The 20,051-nt window shown below is 37.4% G+C and overlaps 1 protein-coding gene across 3 annotated transcripts in view; it reads left to right on the top strand.

Moving 5' to 3' along the window:
* COL26A1 (collagen type XXVI alpha 1 chain) overlaps positions 1-20,051 on the top strand; it is a 2,134,825-nt gene that overhangs the window by 173,840 nt on the left and 1,940,934 nt on the right. The window lies entirely within an intron of this gene.

Genomic DNA, 20,051 nt, shown 5'->3' with positions numbered 1-20,051 from the left:
CAAAACTGCTCTTAAATCTTCAATAGTAGACTTTTTATAATTACAGTTGCCCTTCTAAAATTATAGCATATTTGAGGCAAAGTCCACTGCAGTCTAAGGAATGTGCTTCCCTTACAGTAAGTTCAGTATCACTGTCCCAGTGTATAGTGGGATTAAGTATCTCCCTCAAAGGATGAATCTTAATATCAGATGGCATATTAGTGGTGGGGGATTTCATTGTAAGTGAATATCTTGGAATCTGATCAGATTTTTGAAACATTGTTTAGGAGGTGAATTCCATGTATGTATATCTGTAAATATTTCTTGGTAATTATTAGAAAGCGCATAACTACATTTTAAACATTTGTAAGGAAGTATTTTTTGAAGGTGTTCTTTTATTGCCAAATAGTTTTAATTCATTTTACCGGTATGCTTTATTTTAGATGCATATTTGATATAACTGTCTACCCTTATTTACTATTTTATTAATATTTGATCTGAATGTGAAACAGCACGTTGCTGTTCCTGCTGTTAAAATCGTGTGTTGAAAATTGATCCTTGGTGATGGGCATAAGTTCTGTAAGTAACTTGCAAAGTATTAAGGGAAACAGTAAGGTGGCTATTTGTGAATTGTTTTTTTTTTTTACCTGTCCTTTTGGAGATGGAGGGCTGTCTGCTTTATAAGGAAGCAGAATGGCCATTAGGTAGGCTGAAGAAAACAGAGGTCAGTCTCATCAGAGGAACTGGGTTGAGTAATCTTTAATTTTCTTTAACTGTCATAAAGAATAGAGACCCTCCAGGTGTTGCAGGATTTATCTTTTGCACATTTTTATAAAGTATTTGCTGTCCTACTAGCTGCCTGCAGCTGAGTTTTTAATATAGCTAGATTATATTTTAGACTTTTAACTACACTTCCTTTTTTATATTCTTTTTGCCAGTCATTAAAAACAGACCACCAAGAGACAGGTACTTTTCTTTTTGCTAAAATATTTTAAGATTTTTTTTTAAATAACCTTGTCAAAGGTTCCACCTCAGGGAACTGTAATGCACTGTTATTTTTAGTGAGCTCGCACCATTTTACCAAATAATTACAACTATATTGACCATATTTATTACATATGTCTTGCTGGAGTTTTAAACGTCAGATTTTTTTGCACCCATTGTATTTTAATCTCTTACTATTATACCTAAAGAAAATTTTTATGTGCAATTATGATTAAGACCCAGTCTTGTGCAACTGGGGAAATGTATTGCTTTTTGTGATTAAACACTGGTTTTATACATTTAAGGACATTTTGTCCTTGTTATTTATGATTAAATACCACTAACACATAAAATATAGGGATAGTAGCCCACTATTAATTTAACACACTTTTTTATACAATTTAACTTGCTTTTATAAAACGTTCTTTATGCTAAAAAGTTATATTAGCAAAACTTTGCCTGTACAGACCTCAAATTTTGAAGGTGAAATATATGATTGTGTGATGGCACACCAGAAACTCATCAGACAGAATTGTCAAAATTGTGCCCAGAGGTTATTTTTTGCTGCAGCCACTCACAGCTCAAAAGATTCAAGTCAGTGCAGCAAAACCATTAAGGTACAAAATAATAACTTTAGGCAACACAGTTCAGCAAAAAAAAAAAAACATAAATAAGTATCATTTATTGAAAAAAAAAACACATACATGGAAGACCAAGCAGTCAAGGTCTTTTATCCCCATACACAAACAACTTGATTCTTTTATATTATTTTTACATCTAGGCAAAAAATATTGTATGTATTAAACTATAGACACTGAACAATTAAAACTGAACATGTTTGTATTTTGCCAACTAAAAATTAGCTGACCCTTTATCTGTGCCTTTCCATATTAGGCATAAGTTCTGAGATATCCCATTGAAACCTTTTTCAATGCCACTGTTCATGGTGACAAAAACAGATAATCAAAAATGGACTAAAACTTTCCATAGTTAGATATTCACCAAAACAGTATATTTTCTTTACATATTTCCCTTCACAATTATCTGTGTTCTTAGCTTAATACTTTTTGGAAGAATATGAGATTTTTGAGAAATTAAATTGGGTTAATTTTGATAAATATGTAAATATGAGGAATAATATTTCCAAATCGGATATAGTCACTATTATCTTCAGTGCAAAAATGATCTTCATTACTTTTTGAGGAAAAATCTTAATCTGTATGCTGACTTGCATCATGCATTCTATTTAGTAGTTGAAGTGAAGGAAATGAAATTAAACTTTATTAATGACATTAGATCTCAACTGAAATAACAAGAAAGTCAAAGCATATTGAATAATTTTGTAGATTTGTATCAATCTGCTATTGTTGATCTATCAATTTTTGATAATCTTTGAATTTACCAGATCATCAGCCATTTTCTAATGAAAGCTGGGTCAAGGATAGTGTTCTAATATTGCCTAATACTAACATAGCTAGCCCTGACATATTGCTGAACAAATTTTATATTAAATTTCATAATCGAATGAGTTCAATTTTGACTCAATTTTTATGGCTATTCCTGGGAATTTTGCAGACGTATGAATTTTTAGCATTGCCTAAAACTATGTTAACATTATTGACTTGTACAGAGATGGTTAGCATCCAGCCTCTTTGTACCATATGGACTATGAAATATATTGCTTGTAAGTAACTATCTTAAAAATATTTATCTGAATTTAAAACATTTCAGTAGGGTGAATCTCCCAGGGAAATATATATCCTCAGCTATATAACCCAAGTCTTTGTACTTGTATATCCTCGTTCATCTGTCATTGCACTGACTAACTTTAGTTTTACATGATACTTTAATAAAATTAATAGATCAAATATAGTTGATGTTCTGAAACCGCTTTATCTTTTCTATCTATAATTTGATACAAGCCTTATTTTTCAGCTCCAGTCTTTGTTTCAGTTAATGTCATGCAATCAGTAATTAAAGAGCAGCATGCCTAGGCCAGGCAAGGCTGTCCTCCACCCCCCCCACACTCTTTAGTCTTTATTTGAATTGTTTCTTATTAATCATAAGTAATTTTAAGGATATAGGTCCTAGAGTTATTTCTCGGATCCAGTACAAGTATTTTGTTTTATCAGACATGCTTATCCTTTTTGTTTAACTTTCTTAAATTACTAGAGCCATTATCAATCCATCTAAGACAAAAATATAACTTTTATCCTTCACATACAAATCCAGGACAGTTACCTGTCACAGATTTAGTTGAATTCCTAGTCTGGACTTATTAGATTTAAGGAATTCCAACTCTCTGCTGCATATAAAAATAGTTTTATACACCTTTGTAATGTTCAGACTTTCTCTGTTTTTAGGTTTTATAAATATAAATTTAAGGTGGTGACAGACTAGCTTTTCTGTATGTTTACAACATTGTTGGCTCCTAAATTTGAATGGTATGATCAGTTTTGGTGGTTATGGAGGATATTTCTATAGACAGGGGTTCCCAGTGGATCAAAACTTTGTAGGCTTTCTATCTCTGGACACTGAAAAATATATGTTAAGTCCTTCACTTAATTTACATAAATGATTTTGAGCTTTTCAATTGTAGGTGAATGGGTTCACCAAACTAACTAACGCAGCAGTTAATGGTACTGTGACACCCATGCCCTGGCCCAGCAATCAAGGAGCCTCAATCCTCACCACTAATACCAGAGAGGGTATCTCATATATGAGGTAAGGATAACAAATACACACAGTAAACTGCAATTTCCCTTAAGAACACACAGAGATCCCAGTCAGTCCAGGGCTGGTCGCTCCCTTGCTCCCCAGATTCCCAATAAGACTTCCCACTGGCACAGCTATAGGGTCCAGATCTCAGCCTAGCTGGGCAAGCTAAAATCTCCAGCACCCTCTCTATCCAACCAGTGCTTCGTGTCCCTGCCCAAGTAGCTGACACACACACACTTTGAGATAAGTTTATACAACCACACAAACACTCCTGCAGAAGGCTGGCACAGGTTCTCCAGCTGTGCCCCTTTTACCCAGACTATACAGTAGTACCCTGCCACCACCTAGCTAATAATTATCAGCTACTCTAAGGCCCTTAAAAGGGTGTCCAATTATTACTGTGCAATATTATTAACCAATTGGTAGATGTGGCTAAACAGGGCTTATTAGAGTAACTTGGTACAGTAATCTCTTTAAATATGCAATGTACTCTAGAGCTTAAATTATCTCTACACAAACCAGCCACAGTTAAAATGTTTTAAAATATTTAATAATAAATAATTAAAACAACAAGACAATACTTTCTACTACACAGTCAGTGCTAGTCAAGAGTTCAGAGAGCACACAGAAATACTTAAAATAATTCAGTAGTACATTTCTGACATTACAGAAAAACACTTATCTTTATTATCCAATTGGTAGCTGAACCAAGACTGAACATGACAGTCATGAGGAGAAGGTAAACATTTGCACCACACCACACTCATCACATAGTCTCACTAAATCTACACCACCAAAATCCGCACATAGTAACATAAAAAATTTGCGGAGGCTCTCAATAATAATCTGTCTAAGCAACAGAGACCTCCAAAGCAGAAACGCAAGCAACCTCCATCCCCCAACACAACCCAAATGACACATAGCCCACAGACTCAGTGTGCCACTCAACCACAGCCAATAAGGCAAAACAACGTACCCAACACACTAGTCATAGGTGACTCTATAGTCGGGCACACTGATATCCCACTCACCAGGCTAGACAAGGAGAAGGTTACTGTCCGCTGCCTGTCAGGTGCCAGGATCCGCCACATAACCCATGCACTCAGGTCACTCTACAAGTACAAATATGACACTGTCATTGTCCATGTTGGTGTGAATGACCTGAGACGTATCTCCCTGGACTACATGAAAAGAGACATTGAAGAGCTCTCTGATCTTGTAGCCCAGGCAGGTATGACCGTAGCCCTGAGTAGCATTCTGCCATTGCCCAGAATGATACCGCAGTACAAGGACAAAATGATTGACTTCAACAATTGGCTAAGCTTCTGGTGTCATTCTAAGGGGATCCAGTATCTGTCTGCTTGGGATGACATGGTCGACAGACCACGATGCTTTGCCACAGATGGCTTGCACCTGCCGCCCCTGGGATTCTGGATACTGGCTAAGGCTCTTGCTGCCCCTATAGTGCCTTTTTTAGGCAAGGTTCAAATAACAAATTCACCACTAACAGTAACAGGCAAGCAAAAACTGAGGGTAATGCTACTCAATGCTAGAAGTCCAAATCTCAAAATGTACTCACTCGAGGCACTCCTTAAAATGGAGAACATCGATATCTGTGCAGTGACTGAGACCTGGTTCAAGGCTCCAGAGAGCACCCCTGCACTACCAGGTTATAACTCATACCACACTTTTTGGCCATGTAACCTGGACCAAAACACCAAAGGTGGAGGTATGTCCATATTCATTAAGGATATCCACACCTCCAGGCTAGTTGCTCAGCATAATGCATCTGAGGTTATCCAAGTGCAACTAACTCTGGGCAAAACTGCAATCCAAACTGTAGCTTGGTACAGATCTCCCACCATGCCCCAGGATTCCCACTCCTCTTTTCTTGATGTACTGGAAAATGTTAGAGTTCAACCAAACACCCTAATAATGGGCGACTTCAACTACCCCACCATTAACTGGGAAAACTACTCATTTACCAACTCCTTAGCTCAACGCTTTCTGGAATTCATAAACTCCAATGCCCTGGATCAACTTATCCACACCCCCACCAGGGGCAACAATATTTTAGGCCTAGTCATTACCAGCATGAGTGACCGGTGTTTCACACCTGAAGTCAACTCCTTGTTGGTCCGATCCGACCATAAGCTAATCACCCTTGATATCCACATCCCGCCCTCACCCCCCATTAAGGAAACAATGGTGAAAATGTTCACCAAAGCCAACTTCATGCTTCTTAAGACAGAAGTGGTGAACTTCATGACACCCATGCAGATGGACAATACAGTTACAACTGCTGAATCCTACACAAATGCACTCTATAAGCACTTACACGAGTGCATGGATCATGCTATCCCAAACAGAACCAAGACGCTATCCTCCAAAAAAAGGAAGCCAATCTGCTGGTCCCCTGCCATAAACAAACTGTACAACAGAAGGAAGAAACTGTTGCAAAAGAGAGTAAAATCCCATGAGTGGAGGAGCTCCCTGGTCAGCCTCAGTAAGAAGCCGAGATCCCTTACAAGATCCTCCAAAGCTAGCTACAAAAACAAAATTGCAACTAATTCTAAGGACAACCACAAAGCATTCTATAGCTATGTCAAGAATATTGATGGCAGCACTCAGATCTGCCCTGAGTTACAGCACAACGGCACGAAAATTACAGAACCAACTGATATTGCCAACATCCTGGCAGACAGGTTCAGTGCTAACTTTAACCCCCCCCCCCTCACCCCCTAAAGGGCTCATATCTATACAGGAAGAATGCAGAATCCCTGTAATCACAACTACACAGGTAAAAGCTGCACTCTCTAAAGCCAAAAACACAGCATCCATGGGAACGGACAACATCCCAGGCTGTGTTTTGCACGAACTTCAGAACGAACTGGCTGCCCACGTAAGCACCATGATCAATAATAGCCTTGCATCAGGCTTTGTGCCCACTGAATGGTGCACAGCAACAGTTATCCCACTCCACAAAGGGGGAGCCACCACTGATCCCGAGAACTATCGACCTATTAGCCTGACGAGCCTGGTCTGCAAGGGCATGGAATGTATCATCATGAAACTCATAAACAAAGACATTGGTAACCTCCAAACTCTGGATCCCACTCAATTCCGGTTTGTGAAAGGCAGATCATGCCTCCTGAACCTGATCACCTTCTTTGAGGCAGTCACCAAAGCCGTAGATGAGGGTAAGGTGGTTCACACAGCCTATCTTGACTTTGCCAAGGCTTTCGACACCATCCCCCATTCTGGAATTATAGCTAAACTCACTAAACTAGGTATAAATCCCTACATCACAAGATGGGCTGCCAACTGGCTCACTGACCAGAACCCACACTGTAAAAGTTGCAGACTCCAAATCTGACCTCAAAGCAGTGACAAGTGGAGTACCACAGGGTTCCGTCCTGGGACCTCTCCTGTTTGGTATCTACTTCTCTTAAGTACAGGCTAACACAGAAGGCCTCTGGCTAATGAAGTTCGTAGATGACTGCAAACTAGGAGCCATAGTCAAGTCCCCAAATGATGTGGACATCCTACAGAAGGGCCTCGCTGAGACAGATGCCTGGTGTCAGAGCCATGACCTCATGCTCAATGCCAAAAAGTGCAGTGTCATCCCCTTTGGTAAAAACTACCACATAGGCAGCAATCTACTTAACACTGAATGTGTGATAAGAGACCTTGGGACCCAGGTGAACAGTAGTCTCTCCTTTGATAGTCGCATCGCCACAGTAGTCAGGAAGTCCTTCTACATGGCACACCTCATCATAAAAGGCTTCTCATCCAAGAAAAAAAGAGGTCATTGTTTCCCTCTACTCGACACTCATTAGACCCATTATAGAGTACAATGCCCCTTTTGGAATGTACCTCAAAGACATCTGCCGCAGCTGGAAAGGCCACAGAAGTACCTCACAAAGTGGATTACTGGCCTCAAACAAATGCCCTACACTGACCGCCTCAAAAAAACTCCAGCTTTACTCCATAGCATATTGCCTACTCCGAGGTGATCTCTGCCTAATATATAAAGCTGTGTCAAACCCAGAGCTGTTGGACATGCTACACCTAAAGAAATCCCAATCCCTCCAAGCTACATGCTCTAGGGACCTAAACCTGGTCACCACAGTAAACAGGACATACTGGAGGGATAGATTCCTGTCCCAGAGACTTCCCATACTCTGGAACAGGCTACCCATCTATGTCAAGCAAAGTTCTTCATTAGCATTCTTCAAGAAAAATCTTGATGAGTGGATGGGAAATAGGAAATACACCCCGGGGATCACTTCTGTGTCTCTGCTCTACAGGGGCACAGGAAAATAACTTTCTTGGGTGGCGTACGCCAGGGAAACTTGTTGGCTAGGCTTACGTGGGCCCTTGGGCCGATAGCCTAGTACCTACCTATGAACCTATAAAAGAAAACACAAGTCTAAGATAACTTGCATAAGACAACAGGCTGTGCTGTGAGTTAGATGGTCAAGACAAAAATGCTTAATAATCAATGGTTCTCTGTTTAAATTGCTATTGCAGTTCTGATAAACATTACATCATCTCTTTTACACTTTCTGGAGTTCCCAGGCTACACATTAACTGCATTTACATTCTTAATATCTCCCTTTTGGTATCTTGCAGCTGGTCAGGAACAGAACAATAAAAATACATTTGGTGGTTTAAATCTAGCAATTTAACTTTTGGTTAAAACAATAGAAAGAAGTTCTTTCATCTAGACTTTTCGGCACCACTGTATACTTCAAAGGGTCACCACATGCTTTACTTTGGTAAGTGGAGTGCACTGTTGTCACATTTATTTCCAGTTCCACATGTACCAGTATTTCTTTAAATTTAAGACAACAAGCCTGTAGTTTACATTTATATTTACAAATAATTCTATCTGGCTAGGCTGGCAGCCTTCACCCTTCTGTATCAGTCTTCACAGGTACCTTCTGGTTCTGTATGTCTTTTTTGAAACTATCATCTCAAAGTATTAGGATTTTTTTTTGCTTATCCCAGGGAACTTGCCTGATGGCTCCACTACCAACTCCCATTCAGCCCATTTGTTACAGTGACATGGGAGTTGGCCAAACCTGGGATGGGCAAAAGCCCTACAGACCATTTACTTCTGCCTGGGAGTCTCACTAAGCTCTTCATTCCTTGGTGAGAGTAAGGTTGTAGGAAACAGTTCAGCTTGCTAATCTTGGGGGTTGACCTACATTGTCCCCATCAGGATACTTGGCAACTCTGCTAAGCCTACCATTGCAGTCCCCCTTTGGGAAACATGACTGTTGGCACAGAATTCCCTTGGCTGATTCAGTTACCACTAAGTATTGCCTATTACTCCCACTAGGTGTCACCCTGTGTTCAGAGCCAAGCTCCCAGGTGAGTTGGCAGTGGACACTCCCTTCCATTCTCCCCAGCCAACTCCTACATGTATCTGAGCTACTAATCCAACACTGGTCACCTGTGATAAAGTCATGGGTTTACTGGTGTATGTTATGGAGCCTGCTTAAAGGATTATGATTTATAAAACTGTTGTTTTACTATCTATAGTAAAAGATGCCCACTTTAGTTAATTTCTCCATTTTTTTTTTTTTATTTTATTATTTCTATTATGGTTATTCAGTCAAGAATTCATTTCTGGATTTATAGAAATGAGGGGGTTTTGGAGGGTTCAGATAGCAGTTAAATTTTCTTGTAACATGCTAAAACATTTTTCTTGTAAGGATCTTATGAAGCTCTGGAGATCTTGCAAAAGGATAGAATAAATTGCTTACAATAGAATCTTTCAATACAAATTGTAGCATTTTTCAAATTTATATCTGTAGATAATAGTTGGGCATATCTCCATAAGTTTGTTGACTGTGGTTTAATTTGTACATGGGATTGTGCCTCCTGATCTTGTCCAACAATATCAAATTTCTGCATAAAGCTAGTGTATTATCTGTATACATGTTTCCATTGCTTATAGACACTATTTTTTGATCATTTGGTTTGTTAAAACTTGATAAATCATAAACCACTACTGAACATCTTCTCTTAATAGCCATAGCTACCGAGATAATAGTTTTATTTTTCTGGAATTAAGATGTGTCCTCATCTTTCACTTTACTAAGTTGTTGGTGGCTGTTTTTGAAAACCTATCAGTCTATGGCTGCATAAGGTAAGGAGTGGAGGAAAGCTAATGAGATGGCATTCATCATACTATTCAGCATTTAATCTGGAGCTTCCCTGTTTGTATTTTTGATTTATTAAAAATCTTCTATGAACTTTTCTAGGCAAAGAAATTCATTTATTTTTAAAAGGAATGAAATACAAGTATTTACTCAGTAGTGAAATTTCAGCAACAGTCAGTGTAATGAGAGGATTTAATTGCCACCTTTTCAGAGTTTTTCTATGGTATCTCAACCTGTTCCTGGTTACAGCTCCCTGCTAATGTTTTCCTTTGCTAAATTTTCATCTCATCTTTTTACTCCTGCTTTTTCAAATCTCTGCAGAACTGGTACAAGCAGTGGATGAACTTCTTCTTCTTTCGGCTTTTCCCAGTTAGGGGTCACCACAGTTGATCACCTGTCTGCTCATGATTGGCAGTGGAGTTTTTACGGTGTTGAGTTGCCAGCCCACCGCCCAACCTTCTATGGAAGGCACACACACACACACACACACACACACACACACACACACACACACACACACACACACACACACACACACACACACACACATATGCACTCATGTCTAGGGCCAATTTAGAGTGTCCAAATGACCTGCAGCATATCTTTGGGATGTGGGAGGAAACCCATACGACCAAAGGGAGGACATGCAGACACCGCACAGAAGGCACCCCAGCCGAGGATCGAACCAGAGAACCTCTTGAACACTGGAGGAAAATCCTTATTGGAAATATTTTGTCCAGATGGAACATGAAGAGGTTCGACAGCTCCAGCTCTAGACCCTTGTAAAATAATATATATTGTAACATATTTAAGTGATGGTCTCAACTTATGTCAAAAGTTGCATAATCTTGGAGTGGCTGTTGATAACTGACTAATAGTTTGAGAGCAATTTAGCTGTGGTTTATTAATCTTGCTTTCATCTGAGGAATATCGGTCAGATTAAACACCTTATGCCATTTGAGGAGTTTGCTGTGATTGATCATTTCTTGGTCTCCTCTCACTTGGACTTGCTGTTCAGTGATGAATACAGCAATTCATTCTCTTTGCCAACAATTGAGACAAGTCAGCAGATATCTCCTCTAAAGAGTGGACAAGCTGTCAGTTTATTGATGTACCTGTTTCACTATTTAGGTGTAGCAGACTTTAGAGACAAGCTAAAAGGAATCATTTTTTTCACACACAGTGGATGTCTACTATAACAGCTAGTCTGTCACAGAAAAAAAATTCTGATTAGCTGTCTGAAAGTTAAACCTGATGGAAGTATTTAACTTTCAGGAAAATAAACTATCTCATTTAATCCTTAAACCTCTGTCAAGTAACCATGTTGTCACAGGGGAAGAAGTATTAAATGAGAGAAACTCAAACTGAGGAGTTTCAGAACTTAATTGTGATTGTATTTAATTTCCTTTCAGGCAAATGTGTCCACAGAATATCCATTTCTGACAGGCTATGCCTTTTTGACTATGACCTAGTAACATAAATGATATTAAAAATCATGAGCAAAATGGTTATTTTCTGGGAAATATTTCAAAGCCACACACACAAAACATACTTACAATAACTTTTTTTTGACAACTTGTAACTCTTTGACTGTGAATAAGTGTAAAGTAAAGGTTTCAAGTTTTTGAAGGGAAATATTTCAGCTGTTTGCACAGACAGACATACTCTTAGTCTCTGACCCCCCCCCCCCCACCCCCAAGAAGATTGCCTGGCTGATATCAAGTAGTAGGATTACTCTCAAAAAAAATAAATAAAATAGTGTTTTAGAAAATATTCCAACTGATTTCAGGCAAAAACTGCCCCTTCAGAATAGCAAACCACCTAAATGGGTTGCCACTCTTTCAGCTGTCTATAGTTTGATTCTACAAGAGAACCCAGATGATCACTTAATACAAAGATATTTTTCCCCATATTACCAAAATACAAATGGTAGTGTTGCAGTTTTTTGTTTGTCTTTTGGCTTGTAGCAGATTAAGGTATGTGAGATGTAGTATTAGTGTCCTGCAACACATTGAAGAAATCATGAAAAAAATGACTGTAAAATATAAGGACATGTGATTGCTTCCTCCACAAGACACATCTGTCCAAATCAGGATTATCTTGCAAAATGATAAATGGGTGGCAATTTTGTTTTGACAGAGCGAACGGCAGTAATGTGACTGTGATAAAATCACATTCTTTATTAAATTTTAGTTTCTTTCATACACAAATGTTATCCCTCCCCAGAAAAACTTTTTTTTCCTGAAAATAATCAGATCTCCTTGTTGACATTGACAAATGGCAAAATGTCTCCTTATTTTGTAAAGCCCCTCATAATAACGTATCTCTGTGTCAGGGACATGTCTGCCATAATTTACATGTGATCTCATGACAAAATATCCATCTCCATTTTTTTGTGCCTTTCACATTCAAAAATGTCCCCATAAAATCACTTTTCTGATGTAAAACATACCATTTGGCTGTGAATAAGTATCAGATAACTTAAAAATAAAAGCTGCAATACTTTTTTATGGATGCATTTCAACTCTTTTTCGTACATGAATTATCCTTTCAGAATATTGCTTTCTGACAGAGTTCACCACCAGCCATTTCACTCTGATCAATTTACAGAAGCTGTTTACAACTGTAAGAATTATTTTTCCATGAAGAACTGCAACTTCTTTTACAGACACCCACCCACACACCATAATAACTCAATTTATTTGATTTTAATCAGGTTAAGTTGTAATCTGAAGATATTTACATTCCTAGAAGAACACTAGATGGCCAAGAATGGGTGTAACAGCTACAGAGAACACACCAGATGTTGACAATATTCTATAATGCCTTTAAATCTTACCTCATTAAGGAAATTAAGTATGAGTGTTTGTCACTGGTAAGTTTCACCTAACCTAACGTCTTAATCCCATAGAATACAGTCTGTCTCTGATCATACTTTACTTTTCTTAAATAATTGCTGGCTTTTCTGTTTGCAATACTGCCATCCTCTAAATACTTAAATATGTAAACAGGAAGACACCCCTCCTGTTTTTAAAGATGGGGTTAAGAAAAATGGTTAAAGAGAAAAAAAAGCAAAATGTTTTTATTTTCCAATAAACCTATTGCATTTTTTGCCTTTCCTATTAATAAAATTTAAAAATGTTGCTGTGACCTTTTTTCTAAGGTATGCCGAGCCTGTCAAAAAGTGTGAAACATATTACATTTTATGCCTGACTTTTCAGTATAAAGGCAATGCATGTGTTTCTATTGTTGGTGTCTGTTACTGCAATGCAAAGCAACAAGACTATTTTCATGGTAAAATGTATTTGGAAGAATGTTTTGAGTGTTTGCTTCAAGGCCGAGTCTTAAATTTGTCAACTAAAATCAGTGCTCTGTCTCAGAAAATGCATTTAAATAAGTAGCTAAATTAACAAAATAGTTTATTTGCATGCAATATGTAGAGTAAACCTGTTTATATTTAAAAAAAAAATCTATCTTGCTGGGACACTCTTGCTTTCTGTAACCAGAGACTGTAGAAAACACTTATTTAGATTTTCTCTGGTTATTATATTATTATACGAGAACAAATGTTTTTCTTGTGCATTGTATCATAGTTATATCTTTCATTATTATAAAGCATGTAATAAAAAGTTTAATTGAAAAAAAAAAAAGAATGCACACAATAGCAGTGAACATGGAAGCTCTGCCCAAAGTAATTTCCCTCTTAAATATTCATCCTTGAACACCAAAACTATACTGCACCTCTGCATAAATCTTTTCTGACACTTCTATTCATGTGACTGTGAGCATTGTCTTAAGCTGCTCTACATAGAACATCAATGTCTGGGAGAGGGGTCGTCAGCTAACTTGTCTGCGATTAGGTGACAGAAGCTTTATTTTAGCTCCTTTCATATACACGATCACCCACCTCCCTCTAATAACCAAAGGTACACCTCAGAAAACATCTAAGTTTGATCAAGTAATAGTTCTCATAAAAGCCTGATTCCCTAACACCCAGTACCTCCAGCTTAACTGCTTTCTGATAAGAGAGCATCTCTCTGTTTATCTGCAAACATGAACAAGAGTTGCATATCCTTAAAGTAATATTTAGTACACCGGTGTGACACAGTAGCACATAATGTTCCTAATCCATACTGTAGATAACTGTTTGGAAAACGCCGAAGCAGGTCCATATGCTGCTTTTTAGCATCATAGTCATACTTTTGGGTTTAAGTCTGAATTAACTTTTTATATAATACAAAGGTTATATTTAGTTACTACAACAATATAATATTTTGCAACGTTCACACCAAACACCTAAAGGCTCTCTTGCTGTATTCAGTCTCCTACAGGTTGCTGAGAGAAGATCTTTGCCTGGCTTACAGGGCTTCCTCTGACCCAGTCCTGACAGATCCATTGCATGTGAGCAAAACAAGCAGCACCAGAAACACTAGATCCAGGGATCTGAACTTCATGCATGACATAACAGAACATGCTGGAGAGACTGTGTCCCAAGGGATCCCTGTCTTGTGGAATATGCTCCCCCCATCCATGTAAAATGGAGTTCATCCCTGACTCTATTGAAACAAAGCCTTGACAGTTGGATGGGAAATTGTAAATTTACACCCAGTTTGGCCCTCTTGCCCCTTACAGAGGCCATGAATATGAAAAGCATTATCTTAACTAAGGAATTTGTAGATGGGGGTTTAGCTACCTCCCTAGTAACATGCTCCCTCCATATAGACTTCCATGATACTCTGCATCCAAATGGGGCTGGGGTGCATGGCTATGTGTGTAAGAGCCCTAGTGGTCGTTAATCTAGTAATAATCTATGTATTATGAAAAATCTGACCAGGTCATTGTTTTTTTTTTTTCTATTTTTGTGCTTCATTCTTTTAATTGAACTATACTTGGTAGCCATTGTGTTTTTCCTACAGCTGCAGGTGCAGTGTGTTCTTGGCACTTGCAGAAAAAGGATTACGTTACTGAAAGAAAATGTGGTTATTTCTCCATGACTTTTATCATCTTTATTGATTAAATTGAACTGATTTGAGTGGATATACTTCCTTTCTACTGACAACTTCTCAGAATGTATTGCATTTTGCCAGAATCCATGGTTAGAAATATGCAGCACTAAAAATAGATTAGCATCCTACTGAAAAGGAAGAGCTGAAGTAATTTTTAACATGTAAGAAAATGCAGAGATACATGCCTATATTCTGTATCAGTAAATACAGTGTTGATGCTTAGACAATAGGACCCACATCTTGCTGTTTAGATTTTTTTGTAGAGATCAGATAAGCCGTGGGACATTTTGTCATTCATTTAACATAGGAAAGATGCTATGGTTTAGGTAATAAACTGTACCTTCTTGTACAGATCACAAATGTTCCACGTGTTACCTACTTATGTGGTAAAGACGGTTTCTGTGCACTAACAATGCAGCCCTACTGCATATATCTTTTCTTTTTAAAACAAATATTTCTTGTGTACCAGACAACTCACAATATGGTACTGCTTTTTAGTTTGATTTATCACACAACCACTTCTGGTAAACCATGATGACTAAAGTTGGATTGTGGGCTTCTTATGAATACAACATTAATTGGAAGGATCACTGTAACAGGCTTATGTTAAAGTATTAACAGTGTGATAAATATTTGGCAGATTATTTATAAATGAAAACAGCAAGAGACTTGGTTCTGAGCCTTGTGGTAAACCAGCACAGGAAATTGGAGTAGGCCTAATATCCAGTTCCATAAAATGATTGTTTGAATAGGACAGAAGCCGAAACACTTCTTTTTGGAAGTCAGACATTTATGTTACTTTTTGAGAAAATAATCTGCTGATTTATTTCTTTCAAATACTTTTTACTAGAACTTATTTTAAAGTCATTTGCTGTTCTAGTCCGGTACCAGTGCACACTGCAATGGTTAGTTATAAAGTTTATTAAAAGCCTTAGTTCTTGACACTGAAGATCAGCTAAAAAGCAGCTTAGAATTGTTACACTTGACAATGAAGAATGGATTAATGTAAAATCACACAACTCAATTAGCCTTTAAAGTAAATCCAAGAGTTAAAATAGTGCAAAGAATCTTTTCATATCTTTCTCAAGCAATTTTTTATTGACGTTACCCCAACAGTTCAAAATAATGGCCATACTCCTAGAAATAAGTGCTTTTGCCAAACATGGCTTATTTAATTTGTAAATTTAAACATATACTTTCAGTTCATGAAAACTAGTGTTTGTAACAATGGTGGAACTGCTTGTAGATGTAGTCACTGTTCATAGTGTGACATTCATATGATGTCCAATATATGTAAGACAAACAATTTGACCATGACTGCGCTGGTGGTGTATGACAGCTGCCGAGTCCGAGGGAGTAGCAGTGTCTGACATGCTAACGTATGTATATTCTCTTTATTGGTGTTTTCATGCAGTAATTGTAAGTAAATACTGGGTGTGGGTAATGCTGGATTTACCCACGGTTGGCATGGTTTGGTCACGAGGGTGAAGCCCGAGTGACCAAACAAAGTCAACCGTGGGTAAATCCAGCATTACCCACACCCAGCCATGGGTTATTGCTATTATACAATGCTGTTAGTTTTGTGTTGTTATTTTGTGTTATTGTTATTTAGGTTTTTGTTTGGTTTACTTTGTATTCCTTCACTTTTAGTAAGATAAAGTAGTCTACACTTTCACTTTGTATTTATTGTTTATTTGTCTTTTAATTTAAATACAAGTTATTATTAATTTTTCAAGAGATATTAGGAAATAATTATATAAGTAGATGTAGTTTTAAAGCATTTGGTTTGTCTTCCTGTTGTAGTTTCTTTTATATGTCTGTATTGCTTCTGACTTGCTGGTTGTCTATACTCAGATGTTGGCTTGAGTTCTTGTTAGTTAGTTAGTTTTATTTATATATATATATATATATATATATATATATATATATATATATATATATATATATATATATATATACATATATATATATATATATATATATATATATATATATATAGAGAGAGAGAGAGAGTTTAGTTATATATAATTATAAATTTACTTACTACTTATTTTGTTGGGTTTTTATGTTATAGATGTTTATGTTTAAGCTGTTTGTTTTTATGTTTATATATTTAAGCTGTTATGGATTTTATGGGTGAAATTGTAGTTGACTGGCTGAGTGAACGATTTACTGTTGGGAATAATTTTTCTCACTGCTGCTGGTGGATTGAAAAGCTTGACGGTCTTATTTTTGGGCACGGAGAGGTAACTGTAGTTTATCTTGGCACTGGCGCCACATATAGTATGTAGAATCAGGGAGAGTAGAATCGTGGGTGCTACTGCTGAAGGTAGGTGTTCCAATGCATTGCTGGTAATAACGAAACGGTTACGTGTTAGCTCTCCGTTTGGTCCTTGCCCAACACGCTAGCAGCTGCACCAAGGGTTGATGGGGTTAGATGATGAGATGGTAAGGGGCATTGGTATGGGGTAAGGGGCACTTAGGGTGCCTAAAATATAGCCAGCTCTCATACTATATGTAATAAAGCATGTGCACACAAAACAAAAGTGCAAGATGTTTCGGGATAGGAGAAAATGCGACTTAAACCAAAATGTCTTTGGTAGAAATAAATATTGTAGGAAAAATTTACTGGAACTTACTTGGAGAAATGTCATTTGCATTCAAGGCATTTGCTGCGTGCATTAGATCAGTTCTTTCTAGACACTAAATTCTGTTAAAAATGCTAATTTGTGAGGACTTGACTTCGGGTACTATTTTTGAGAAGGTGTAAAGAATTGCATTTCTGGACAGCTGCCATAGGGGTGCTTCATAGTGTTTTATTTGTCTATTGTAAAGTATAAATTTTATTCAACTGCAAGTGTATTGCACTTTTTACAAGCTGATTTTGTGAGAACGTTCTGCAATATTTGCAGTTAAATGCTGTCCGTACCAAAGCCAATGATTTTTTTTTTTTTTTTTTGCTTATGAGGGTGCTGTTTATTCATAAATCAAAATTCATTTTGTTTACTATATTCTGTCAATATAGTTCTGCAATAGTTTTTGTAATGTGGATTTCTTAACTTACGCAGGTGTTGTCTGGCCATCAATATTCATCACAGTACTTTTGACACAGAAATGAATATTCATACAGCTGCTACAGGGAGGCACGGTTGAGGTGGGATTTTCTACTGCGCATCCTGCGAGGTACTATACTGACAGAATGCCTTCTTTTTTTACACAGTGTATATGGCAATATAGAAGGAGAAGTTTTTTGTCAGTTTTAAGGGTTTCAGTAATTTTTATTTCATTTGTGTAGTTGCGGCTGCATGATACATTAGCGACCTGACTTTTTACTTTAGTTACGCTGGATTTACAATGTGCACGCTGGTTGGATTGGCCAATCAGCAGGCATGTTTTTCGTCTTTGCCGAGAAGGCATTGTATAATGTATATTTGAACAGAGAGTAGCCTGAGCTAATCTGTGTTAAGGTAGTTTTTACTGAACTGACACCTTCGTTGTTAAGGATATTTGCTAAAAATGACTTGGATGAATACATTTCTAGCGACAATAATGTTGGAAGCAAAGTAGAATAAACATTTTAACACTTAATGAATAGCTGAATGAATGATGCTTACAATAATTCAGAATACTGTAAAAGCTGGGCACCTTATTGTAAACTCTTATAGTACAGGATATATAATTTTTGTCATATCACTACACAAGCAGCTGTCAGTACAACACCAGCAATACTGTAGTTGAATATCCCCCATATAACCTCTAGAAACTTTCTAAATAACCTACCCCCTCCTAATAAACACCCATGATATATAGGGACACAAGTGGTTTGGATTACACAGCTAGGCTTATAAAGAGCATGGTGGTCATTAACCTAGTATGTAACTATGATTCAACAAACGTATGAAATGTGATTCCAGATTAAAGATATCAGACTTATGTAGATGACTACATGCAACACAATTTCAGTATACCAATAAAAGGACATTGAGAAGTGTTGCCATAAGACAGCAAATGCTGACAATGGATTAGAGGACTGGCAAATGTCTAGTGCGGCACTTTGTTTCATGGATGGGCCTTGTAAATACCATAGTTTGATGGAGAACTTGGTAAATGCAGAACACAACCAGTTAAGTGTTTACATAGTCTGTAGTCACTACACAGGTGAGTAGAGAAGAAGCAACTGTTGAGCAAGACTAGCAAAGAAGCAATGACTGTTTCCATCTAGCCATTGGTGGGAAAAACAGCAAACTGAATCCATCCCTCCAAATGGATGTAAGACCATATCTCCAAGCAAAGAAGGGAAGGCCACAAGCAAAGCAAAAGGAAATGGCTTGCTAGCTTCACACCCAGGGTGGAGAGAGAGACTTGTGACTAGATCTTTATCCATAAACACACTGATAATTTACTATTGGTACCTTTTAGGCAGCAAGAATGCTGATACCACTTTATACCCAACAGAAGATATCCCTAAAAAAGGGCTATCTGGGACAATGTTCCAAGCTGCGCGGGGCCAAAGAGATACTATACTGAGAGAACAGGCAAATTTTATAGGCTACTTGTATGGAGATAACAGTTTCTTGGTTACAAATTAGAAGTGCTTCCTGATGTGTGTATTACAAGTAGTAACTAGTGATAGTGATATGAAAAACTAGTAAGTTTGACATCTATGCTGCATGTTACTAAATGGGAAAATAGAATTATACATCCCGGCTGGTATGATGATTCCTGGGGTTCAGATATATTTATACGTACTGTAATCCCAGCTTTGTTTACTTAATATAGGAGTATTTGGTTGGTAGTCATATTTTTAAGTGATGTGCCTACATGCAATGTCCCTATTTATGTCGCCTAAATTTAAGAAAGTAAGAGAGAGAAATTAAGCACCATTATATTTCAGTAAGCAAAGGCACAGGTTTGGCAGCTCGGGGTTTTTGTATTTAGAATGCGCTGTCAGTATAAAGACACATTGTACAAACCTACAGTAACTAATATGACAGGGGAAAACAAGTTTGTTAAATAGCGGCTGAGTAATTCGGAATATTTATGGACTACTTGAGATTATAAAATATCAAACATGTTTGTGAAATGCACATGTGAGAAGTCAAACCATTTTTATGTGATTTAATATGGTGCTATACAAATTATACTCTGACTTTCTGATTCTAAAATCAGCAATGTCATGGAACAGACTATA

This window comes from Protopterus annectens, chromosome 13.part0 (genome assembly GCF_019279795.1).
Source record: "Protopterus annectens isolate FY-2018-M chromosome 13.part0, PAN1.0, whole genome shotgun sequence".
Classification (NCBI taxonomy): domain Eukaryota; kingdom Metazoa; phylum Chordata; order Ceratodontiformes; family Protopteridae; genus Protopterus; species Protopterus annectens.
The sequence above is the reverse complement of the archived record's forward strand: the minus strand, read 5'-3'. Positions and strand labels throughout refer to the sequence as shown.